Raw genomic sequence first — 12,051 nt, forward strand, 5'->3', positions numbered from 1 at the left:
GATCACTTACCTAAAGCCAGACATCCTGGAGTGTGAACTCAAGTGGTCCTTAGGAAGCATTACTATGAACACAGTTAGTGGAGGTGATGGAATTCCAGCTGAGCTAAATAAAATCCTAAAAGATGATTCTGTTAAAGTGCTACAGTCAATATATCACCAAATTTGGAAAAACTCAGAAATGGCCACAAGACTGGTAGCAATCAGTTCTCGTTCCAATCCAAAAGAAGGGCAATGACAAAGAATGTTTAAACTATTGAACAATAACACTCATTTCACATACTAGTAAGGTAATGCTCAAAATCCTTCAAGCTAGGTTTCAGCAGTATGGGAACCGAGAACTTCCAGATGTACAAGCTGGATTTAGAAAAGGCAGAGGAACCAGAGATCAAATTGCCAACCTCTGTTGGATCATAGAAAAAGCAAGATAATTCCAGAAAAACATCTACTTCTGGTTCATTGACTATGTTAAAGCCTTTGATTGTGGGCATCACAACAAACTGAGGAAACACTTAAAGAGATGGGGAATCCCAGACCACCTTACCTGTCTCCTGAGAAATCTCTATGCAGGTCAAGAAGCAACAGCTAGAACTGGACATGGAACAACGAACTGGTTTCAAAATTGGAAAAGGAGTACATCAAGGCTGTATATTATCACCCTGATTATTTAACTTACATGCAGAGTACATCATGAGAAATGCTGGGCTGGAGGAAGCTCAAGCTGGGATCAAGATTTCCGGGAGAAATATCAATAACTTCAGATATGCGATGACACCACCCTTATGGAAGAAAGTGAAGAAGAACTAAAGAGCCTCATGATGAAGATGAAAGAAAAGAGTGAAAAAGCTGGCTTAAAACTCAACATTCAAAAAAACAAAGATCAAGGCATCTCGTCCCATCACTTCATGGCAAATAGATGGGGAAACAATGGAAACAGTGACAGATTTCTTTTAATGGGCTCAAAAACCCCTGCAGATGGCGACTGCAGCCATGAAATTAAAAGATGCTTACTCCTTGGAAGTAAAACTATGACAAACCTACATAGTGTATTGAAAAACAGAGACATTACTTTGCCAACAAAGATCTGTCTATTCAAAGCTATGTTTTTTCCTGTAGTCATGTATGGACCTGAGAGCTGAATCACAAAGAAAGCTGAGCACCAAAGAATTGATGCTCTCAAACTGTGGTGCTGGAGAAGAAATCTTGAGGGTCCCATGGACAGCAAGAACAGATCAGTCCATCCTAAAAGGAAATCAAGCCTGAATATTCATTGAAAGGACTGATGTTGAATCATTAATACTTTAGCCACTTGGTGAGAAGACATGACTCATTGGAAAAGACCCTGAAGCTGGGAAATATTGAGGGCAGGAGGAGAAAAAGTGGCAGAGGATGAGATGGTTGGATGCTATCATACACTCAACGGACATGAGTTTGAGCAGACTCTTGGAGATAGTGAAGGACAGAGAAGCCTGGTGTGTTGCAGTCCATGGGGTCTCAAGGAGTCAAACACAACTGAGCGACTGAACAACAACAAAAAAACAACAAACTAATCATATTTTCTTGAAAATTTGCTTCTATTCTTGTGTTCTCAATCTGTGTTTTTAATATGTGGAAGTGTGTTTCCCCCCTGTACAAATAGCTATCATAGCACTCAGCACATTCTGTCAAAAATTTGCCTCCTCCTATAAGCAGTTAATGTTTACTGTTGGCAATGGAACCCCACTCCAGTACTCTTGGGAAAATCCCATGGACAGAGGAGCCTGGTGGGCTATAGTCCATGGGGTCGCTAAGAGTTGGACACGACTGAGAGACTTCACTTTAACTTTTCACTTTCATGCACTGGAGAAGGAAATGGCACCCCACTCTGGTACTCTTGCCTGGAAAATCCCAGGGACGGTGGAGCCTGGTGGGCTGCCATTATGGGGTCGCACCAGAGTCAGACATGACTGAAGCGACTTAGCAGCAGCAGCAGCATAAACAGTTAATAATTTTTAGAACAAGAACTGGTTCCTAATTTATCTTTGTGCTGTCAAGATCAAGCATGGTATATATAACATAGAGCTGGTATTTGCTGAAGCAAGTTCATGTATGTATATTATAGTTACCCCTCCACATTCCTTGACTTAACCCCCTGAAGCTATATTTGATTTCTCTCAGTTTTGTGATTATGACAATTAAACCACAAAATGCCATGGATTCCACCTCTAAAGTATCTTATAGGCCCCAACTTTCCAATCATTCTGCTCTTATCCAGAGTCCTTCACCTAAACTATTGTAATGGCCTCTTAACTTACCATGATTAAATATGATTTTTGTCTCAGTAATATAACCTACAAAAGCTTCCTTTCCTCCACTCTTATTTAACAAGATGTTTATTGAACGACTACTATTTACCCATGGCAGTTTTATAAACACTGAAGATATGATGGTGAACAAGACCAGAATACCTTCTCAGGGAGATTTTTTGTTTGAATGGGGGACACCTAAAATTAATCAATAGCCAGATATATCATAAATTATAAGTTTTTTTCCAGCCTTCAGTTCAGTTCAGTTATTCAGTTGTGTCCAACTCTTTGCCACCCCATGGACTGCAACATGCCAGGCTTCCCTGTCCATCACCAACTCCCAGAGCTTGCTCAAACTCATGTCCATCAAGTCAATGATGCCATCCAACCATCTCATCCTCTGTCGTCCCCTTCTCCTCCCGCCTTCAATCTTTCCCAGCATCAGGGTCTTTTCAAATGAGTCAGTTCTTTGCATCAGGTGGCCAAAGTATTGGAGTTTCAGCATCAGTCCTTCCAATGAATATTCAGGACTGATTTCCTTTAGGATGGACTGGTTGGATCTCCTTATTGAGATATAGTTGACATATAACCTTCTGTATGTTTAAGGCACACAACATGATGATTTGATATTGTTATATATTGTGAAATGATGACCACAATATGGTTAGTTAACACATGCATCACCATACATAGTTAACAAGTTTAGTGAAGTGTTAACTATAGTTACTATGCTGCATATTAGATCCCCAGAATTTATACATCTTGTGACTGGAAGTGTGTACTCTTTGCCCATCTTCACCAATTTCCCCCATTCTCCCACCACTGGAAATCAGGCTACTCTATGTTTCTATGTCTAGTTTTAAGATTCACATGTAAGTGAGATCACACAGAATTTATCTTCCTCTAATTTATTTCACTTAGTGTAATATCCTCAATTTTCATCCATGTTGTCCCAAATGATAGAATTATCTTCTGAATCATATTTTTATGGCTGAGTAATATCCCATTGTATATATCATACTATTTTAAAAATCTATTCATCCATTGATGGACACTTAAGTTGTTTCCATAGTCTTGCTACAGTGTATAACACTGCTATGAACATGGTGGGAGTGCAGATATCACTTCCAGATAGTGGTCTCATTTCCTTGAGATAGCTACCCAGAAGTGGGACTGCTGGATCATGTCCCTTGTTCTATTTATTCATTTTTTTAGAGGAACCTCCATATTGATTTCCATAGTGGCTGCACCAATTTACAGTCCCACCAACAGTGCACAAACTTCCTTTTCTCCACATCCTTCCTAACATTTGTTATTTCTTTATTTTGGCCATGCTGTATGGATTGTGGGATCTTAGTTCCCCAACCAGGGATCAAACCCATGCTTCCTGCAATGGAAGTGCAGATTGTTAACCACTGGACAACCAGAGAAGTCCCCACCAGTTGTTAATATTTCTTGTCTTTTTGATGATGGCCATTCTAACAGATGTGAAGTGAGATCTCATTGTGATTTTGATTTACATTTCTCTAATAATTAGCTATGTAGAGCATCTTTTCATGTATCTATTGGCCACCTATATATCCTCTTTGGAAAAAAATATCTATTTGGTTTCTCTGACCATTCTTTAAACAAGATAATTTTTGCCACTGAGCTGTATGAGTTCCTTAAAGATTTTGGATGGTACCCCATATTAGATGTATGATTTGCAAATATTTTCTCCCATAGTTGCCTTTTCATTTTGTTGATCATTTCTTTTTTGTGTGCAGGAGCCCTTTAGTTTCATGACATCCCAGTTTATTTTTGCATTTTTTGCTTGTGCTATATCATATATTTTTAAAATGTTAAGTGCTAGGAAGAGAAAATAAAGCAGGGTAAGTGGATAGAAAGGTCCCTTGAAATTTGAGTTAGGAGATATTTATATTGGTTAGCCAGGTGAGGTGTGTTTGAAGAGGTAACATTTGAATAAAATACTGGGTTGATCAAAAGGTTCAATTGGGTTTTTTCCACAACAGCTTATAGAGCAGCTCAAATGAGCTCTTTGGCCAACCCAGTAAAAGAATACATCATGTGAAAAATTCTGGAAAAAAGAAATCAACACAGAGGGAACTGCAACTGTAAATGCCCTTTGTGGGAGGTTACTTCATGTAAGTCATGTGCCTGACATGCAGTAAGCAAGATGTCAGGAATCAGAATGATGTAAGTCTTTAGAGATGGTGGTATAGGCATTGAATTTTATTCTAATCATGATTGTAGTTATTATAAAATTAAGAGCAGTAGAGTGCTATGATTTGATCTAATCATTCAAAGATGGCTGTGTTCACTGGTGGCTCAGACGGTAAAGCGTCTGTCTGCAATGCAGAAGGCCTGGGTTCCATCCCTGGGTTGGGAAGATTCCCTGGAGAAGGAAATGGCAGCCCTCTCCAGTACTCTTGCCTGGAAAAACCCATGGATAGAGGAGGCTGGTAGGCTACAGTCCATGGGGTGGCAAAGAGTAGGACACACATTCACTTTCACTTATACTTTCAAGGGTGTCTATCAATCAGCCACAGACACAATAATACTGAAAAACAGACTATTCTAAAACTCAGGAGCACACAATATTTAGCATTGTTTTCCTTAAGCATCTAGATGGAATCTATAACCCTGAGTGTGGATGAAGTGATTCCCAAATAATCTTCCAGACCCAGATATGGTCATGTCTGTTTCTGGTCTTTGCAGTGTCATCTCCTATGTGTCTCTCAGATCCTTATACTTTATGTGAAAAAGACTCTCTTCACAGCCTCAACATGTGCCTGCAATTTGCATCCCTCCTCAAACGTTGTTCATGTTATTCTTTTACTTGAATGTCCTTTTGTTCATTTTTTTTCTAGTTGAAATTCTCTTTTTGCAAGACTAAACTCATAATACATTTTCTCCATGAAGATTTCAACAATATCTAGAATTGATATTGATTGAACAATTGATTTGACAGTTACACTCACTGTGAAATGATCACCACTAATCTAGTCACTATCCATCACCCCAAGGTTACACACTCTTTCTTGTGATGAGAGTCTTTAAAATTCACTCTCTTAGCAACTTTTAAATATGAAATGCAATATTATTGACTATTGTTCCCATGCTGTACATTACATCTCCAAGATTTACTTATTTTTATAACCGAAAGTTTGTACTTCCTGATTCCCTTCACCCATCTTGCCAATCTCCCAACTTCCTTCCCCTTTGGCAGCTATTATATTAATCTATTCTCTGCATTTGTGAGTTTTGTTTTGTTTGTTCTTGTTTGTTTTTTAGATTTCACATCTAAGTGAAATCACAAGGTATTTGTCTTTCTATGAATTATTTACTTAGCCATAATGCTCTCAAGGTCCACCTATGTTGTCTCAAATGGCAAGACTTCATTCTTTCTATGGCTGAATAATATTCCACTTTATGTGTATACAACTTCATCTATCCATATATTCTTCATCTATTCATCTATTAATGGACACCTAGGTTGTTTCCATATCTTGGCTACTGTAAATAGTACTGCAATTAACCTAGGTAGGAAGGGCAGCTGTATTTTCAAATTGGTATTTTCTTTCTTTGTCAAGTAAATACCCCAGAAGTGTAATTGCTGGATCATATTGGTGGCTCTACTTTAATTTTTTGAGAAGCTTTCCATACTGTTTTCCATAGTGACTACACCAATTTACATTTCCACCAATAGTGAACGAAGGTCCTTCCCTCCACATCCTTGCCAATATTTCTTTTTTTTTTTTTTTTTGTCATTTTGATAATAGTCATTCTGACAGGTGTGAAGTGACATCTCATTTTGGTTTTGATTTGCATTTCCCTATGATGAGTGATGTTGAGAATCTTTTCAAGTGCCTTCTGGCCATTTGTATGTCTCCTTTGGAAAAATATGTATAAAGATCCTCTGACCATTTTTAAATCAGATTATACAATCGATAATTTTTCTTCTCCCCTATTCTCTTGCATATTTATGTTTCCTACATAGTCAGCATTCAGGTTGCATGACATGGAATACAGAATACTTCTCTGACATTTTTTTCAGTTTTATTGAAATATAATTGACAAATGCAGTTTAAAGATATTTAAACTGTATAATGTTACACTGAGATTTTTAAGAATACTATTGAAACACTGAAAATTGTAAATTATCTACCATTTCTCTGAATCAAATTAGTGTCTCAGTGAGTAGCTAGTAAGTTGGAAAGCAAACTGTTGGGGCCTTGTCATAGTGCTAGGAATTGCGATTCTCTTTGGGGAAGGGGGTATTGAGCCATCTGCTCCAGTTTAGCAGTGAAAGAAAGAACATAAGTTAGAAGGGCACTTCAAAGAAGGGAACAATTGCGTTGACAATAAAAACTTGTGAAAGATGTATTTTAAAAGACATTTCAAGACAAGTGGAAATTTTCTTCAGTCCAGTGAAGTCGCTCAGTTGTGACTACATTTTTGCGACCCCATGGACTGCAGCACGCCAAGCTTCCCTGTCCATCATTACCTCCCAGAGCTTACTCACACTCAATGTCCATATAGTCCATGATGCCCATTCAACCATATCATCCTCTGTTGTCCCCTTCTCCCCCTGCCTTCAATCTTTTCCAGCATCAGGTCTTTCTAATGAGTCAGTTCTTCCCATCAGGTGGCCAAAGTATTGGAGTTCAGCATCAGCATCAATCCTTCCAATGAATATTTAGGACTGATTTAATTTAGGACTGACTGATCAGATCTCCCTGTAGTCTAAGGGACTCTTAAGAGTCTTCTCCAATAACCACAGTTCCAAAAGCATCAATTCCTCAGCTCTCAGGTTTTCTTTATAGTCCCAACTCTCACATCCATACATGACTACAGGAAAACAATGGCTTTAATTATATGGACCTTTGCTGGCAAGTAATGTCTCTGCTTTTTAAATATGCTGTCTAGGTTAATATGCTTTCCTTCCAAGGGGCAAGTGGATTTTAATTTCATGGCTGCAGTCACCATCTGCAGTGATTTTGGAGTCCAAAAAATAAAAGTCTATCATTGTTTCCATTGTTTCCCCATCTAATTTGCCATGAAGTGATGGGGGTTGAATCATTCTACGAAGACCTACAAGACCTTCTAGAACTAACACCCCCAAAAAGTGTCCTTTTCATTATAGGGGACTGGAATGCAAATGTAGGAATTCAAGAGATACCTGGAATAACAGGCAAATTTGCCCTTGGATTACAAAATTGAAGCAGGTCAAAGGCTAACAAAAGTTTTTCCAAGAGAATGCACTGGTCATAGCAAACACCCTCTTTCAACAACACAAGAGAAGACCCTACACATGGACATCACCAGATGGTCCAACACTGAAATCGGATTGATTATATTATTGCAGCAAGATGGACGAAGCTCTATACAGTCAGCAAAAAGAACATTGGGAGCTGCCTGTGGCTCAGATCATGAACTCCTTATTGCCAAAATTCAGACTTAAACTGAAGAAAGTAGGGAAAACCACTAGACCATTCAGGTATCACCAAAATCAAATCTTTTGTGATTATACAGTGGAAGTGACAAATAGATCCAGGGGATTAGATCTTATAGACAGAGTGTCTGAAGAACTATGAAAGAACTATGGAGGGAGGTTTGGTGACACTGTACAGGAGGCAGAGATCAAGACCATTCCCAAGAAAAAGAAAGGCAAAAAAGGCAAAATTGCTGTCTGAGGAGGTCTTACAAATAGTTGTGAAAAGAATTGAAGTGAAAACCAAGGAGAAAAGGAAAGATATACCCATTTGAATGCAGAGCTCCGAAGATGAGCAAGGCGAGATAAAAAAAGCCTTCCTCAGTGATCAATGCAAAGAAATAGTGGAAAACAATAGAATGGAAAAGGCTAGAAATCTCTTCAAAGAAATTAGAGATACTAAGGGAACATTTCATGCAAAGATGGGCTCAATAAAGGACAGAAATGGTATGGACCAAACAGAAATAGAAGATATTCAGAAGAGGTGGCAAGAATACACAGAAGAACTATATAGAAATGATCTTCATGGACCCAGATAATCACAATGGTATGGTCTCTCATCTAGAGCAAGACATTCTGGAATGTGAAGTCAAGTTGGCCTTCAGAAGCATCATTATAAACAAAGCTAGTGAAGGTGAATGTTATTCCAGTTGAGTTATTTAAAATCCTAAAAGATGATGCTGTGAAAGTGTTGCATTCAATATGCCAGCAAAATTTGAAAGTGTCAGTGGCCACAAAACTGGAAAAGTTCAGTTTTCCATTCCAATCCCAAAGAAAGGCAATGCCAAAGAATGCTCAAACTACCACACAATTGCACTCATCTCATACGCTAGTAAAGTAATGCTCAAAATTCTCAAGCCAGGCTTCAACAGTACATGAACCATGAACTTCCAGATGTTCAAGCTGGTTTTAGAAAAGGCAGAAGAACCAGAGATAAATTGCCAACATCCTTTGGATTATTGAAAAAGCAAGAGAGTTCCAGAAAAACATCTATTTCTGCTTTATTGACTATGCCAAAGCATTTGACTGTGTGGATTACCACAAACTATGGAAAAATTTTTAAAGTGATGGGAATACCAGACCAGCCCACCTGCCTCTTGAGAAGTCTGTATGCAGGTCAAGAAGCAAGAGTTAGAACTGGACATGGAACAACAGACTGTTTCCAAATAGGGAAAGGAGAACGTCAAGACTGTATATTGTCACCCTGCTTATTTAACTTATATGCAGAGTACCTCAAAGAAACCCTGGGCTGGATTAAGCACAAGCTGGAATCAAGATTGCCAGGAGAAATATCGATAACCTCAGATATGCAGATGACACCACCCTTATGGCAGAAAGTGACGAAGAACTAAAAGAGCTGCTTGATGCAAGTGAAAGAGGAGAGTGAAAATGTTTGCTTAAAAATCAACATTCATAGATGTCAACTACAGAAAAAAAAAGTATGAAAAATACAAACACATGGAAGCTAAACAACACGCTTATAAATAACCAATATTTCACAGAAGAAATTAAAAAACATATGTATAGAAACAAATGAAAATGAAAATACAACAACCCAAAACCTATGGGGATTCAGTAAAAGAAGTACTAAGGGGAAGGTTCATAGCAATACAAGCCTACCTCAAGTAACAGAAGATAAATCAAATAAATAACCTAACTCTACACCTAAAGTAACTAGAAAAGGAAGAAATGAAGAACCCCAGTGTTAGTAGAAGGAAAGATATCACAAAAATTAGGGCAGAAATAAATGCAAAGAAACAAAAGAGACCATAGCAAAAATCAACAAAGCTAAAAGTTGGTTCTTTGAGAGGATAAATAAAATAGACAAACCATTAGCCAGATTCAGCATGAAAAAAGGAAATGAGTCAAATCAACAAAATTAGAATGAAAATGGAGAAATCACAACAGACAACACAGAAATACAAAGGATCATAAAGAGACTACTATCTTACATTGCATATATTGGCAACTATATGCCAACAAAATGGACCAACTTGGAAGAAATGGACAAATTTTTTACAAAACTATATCTTTCCAAAACTGAACCAGGGAAAAATGGAAAATCTTAACAGAACCCATCACAAGCATGGAAATCAAAACTGTAATCAGAAATCTTCCAGCAAACAAAAGCCCAGGACCAGATGGGTTCACAGCTGAATTCTAACAAAAATTTAGAGAAGAGCTAACACCTATCCTACTTAAACTCTTCCAGAACATTGCAGAGGAAGTTAAACTTGCAAACTCATTCTATAAGGCTTATGATCACCCTAATACCAAACCTGACAAAAGGTGCCACAAAAAGAAATCTACAGGCCAGTATCACTGATGAACATAGGTGCAAAATCCTTAACAAAATTCTAGCAAACAGAACTCAACAACATATTAAAAAAGATCATACATCATGACCATGTGGGCTTTATCCCAGGGATGCAAGGATTCACCAATATTTGCAAATCAATCAATGTAATACACCACATTAACAAATTAAGAGTAAAAAACATAAGATTATCTCAATAGATACAGAGAAAGCCTTTGACAAAATTCAACATCAATTTATGATAAAAACCCTCCAGAAAGCAGGAATAGAAGGAATATACCTCAACATAATAAAAGCTATATATGACAAACCCACAGCAAACTTTATCCTCAATGGTGAAAAATTGAAAGCATTTCCTCTAAAATCAGGAACAAGACAAGGATGCCCACTCTCACCAATATTATTCAACATAGTTTTGGAAGTTTTGGCCACAGCAATCAGAGCAGAAAAAGAAATAAAAAGGAATCCAGTTTGGAAAAGAAGAAGTAAAATTCTCACTGTTTGCAGATGACATGATCCTGTACACAGAAAACCCTAAAGATTTCATGAGAGAATTACTAGAGCTAATTAATGAATACAGTAAAGTTGCAGGATATAAATCAACCACACAGAAATCCCTTGAATTCCTATACACTAACAATGAGAAAACAGAAAGAAAAATTTAAGGAAACAATTCCATCACCACTGCAACAAAACACTGATGAAAGAAACCAAAGAGGACACAAATAGATGGAGAAATATACCCTGTTCATGGATTGGAAGAATCAATATAGTCAAAATGAGTGTACTACCCAAAGCAATCTATAGATTCAATGCAATCCCTATCAAGCTACCAACGGTATTTTTCAGAGAATTAGGAACAAATTTTCAAAATCTGTATGGAACTACAAAAAACCTGGAATAGCCAAAGAAATCTTGAGAAAGAAGAATGGAACTCGAGGAATCAACCTGGCCTGACTTCAGGCTATACAACATAGCAACAGTCTTCAAGACAGTATAGTAGTGACACAAAAGACAGAAACATAGATTCAATGGAATAAAATAGAAAGCCAGAGATAAATCCACACACCTATGGACACCTTATCTTTGACAAAGGAGGCAAGAGTGTACAATGGAAAAAAGACTATCTTTAGCAAGTGGTGCGGGAAACTGTGTCAACTACTTGTAAAAGAATGAAACTAGAATACTTTCTAACACCATACACAAAAATAAATTCAAAATGGATTAAAGATCTAAACATAAGACGAGAAACTATAAAACTCTTAGAGGAGAACATAGGCAAAAGACTCTCCGACATAAATCACAGCAGGATCCTCCATGACCCACCTTCCAGAATATTGAAATAAAAGCAAAAATAAACAAATGGGACCTAATTAAAATTAAAAGCTTCTGCACAACAATGGAAACTCTAAGCAAGGTGAAAAGATAACTTTCAAATGGAGAAAATAATAACAAATGAGCAACTGACAGAGAATTAATCTCAAAAATATACAAGCAGCTCCTACAGATCAATTCCAGAAAAATAAGTATCCCAATCAAAAAATGGGCCAAAGCACTAAACAGACATTTCTCCAAAAGAAGACATACCAAAGGGCTAACAACATATGAAAAGATGCTCAACATCATTCATTATCAGAGAAATGCAAATCAAAACCCACAATGAGGTATCATCTCACACCAGTCAGAATGGCTGCTATCCAAAAGTCTACAAACAATAAATCTGGAGAGGGTGCAGAGAAAAAGGAATCCTCTACCCTGTTGGTGGGAATGCAAACTAGTACAGCCACTATGGAGAACAGTGGTGGAGATTCCTTAAAACACTGGAAATAGAACTGCCATATGACCCAGCAATCCCACTGTTGGGCATACACACTGAGGAAACCAGAACTTGAAAGAGACACGTGTATCCCAATGTTCATCGAAGCACTGTTTACAATAGCCAGGACATGGAAGCAACC

The sequence above is a fragment of the Bos taurus genome, chromosome X (genome assembly GCF_002263795.3).
Source record: "Bos taurus isolate L1 Dominette 01449 registration number 42190680 breed Hereford chromosome X, ARS-UCD2.0, whole genome shotgun sequence".
NCBI lineage: Eukaryota > Metazoa > Chordata > Mammalia > Artiodactyla > Bovidae > Bos > Bos taurus.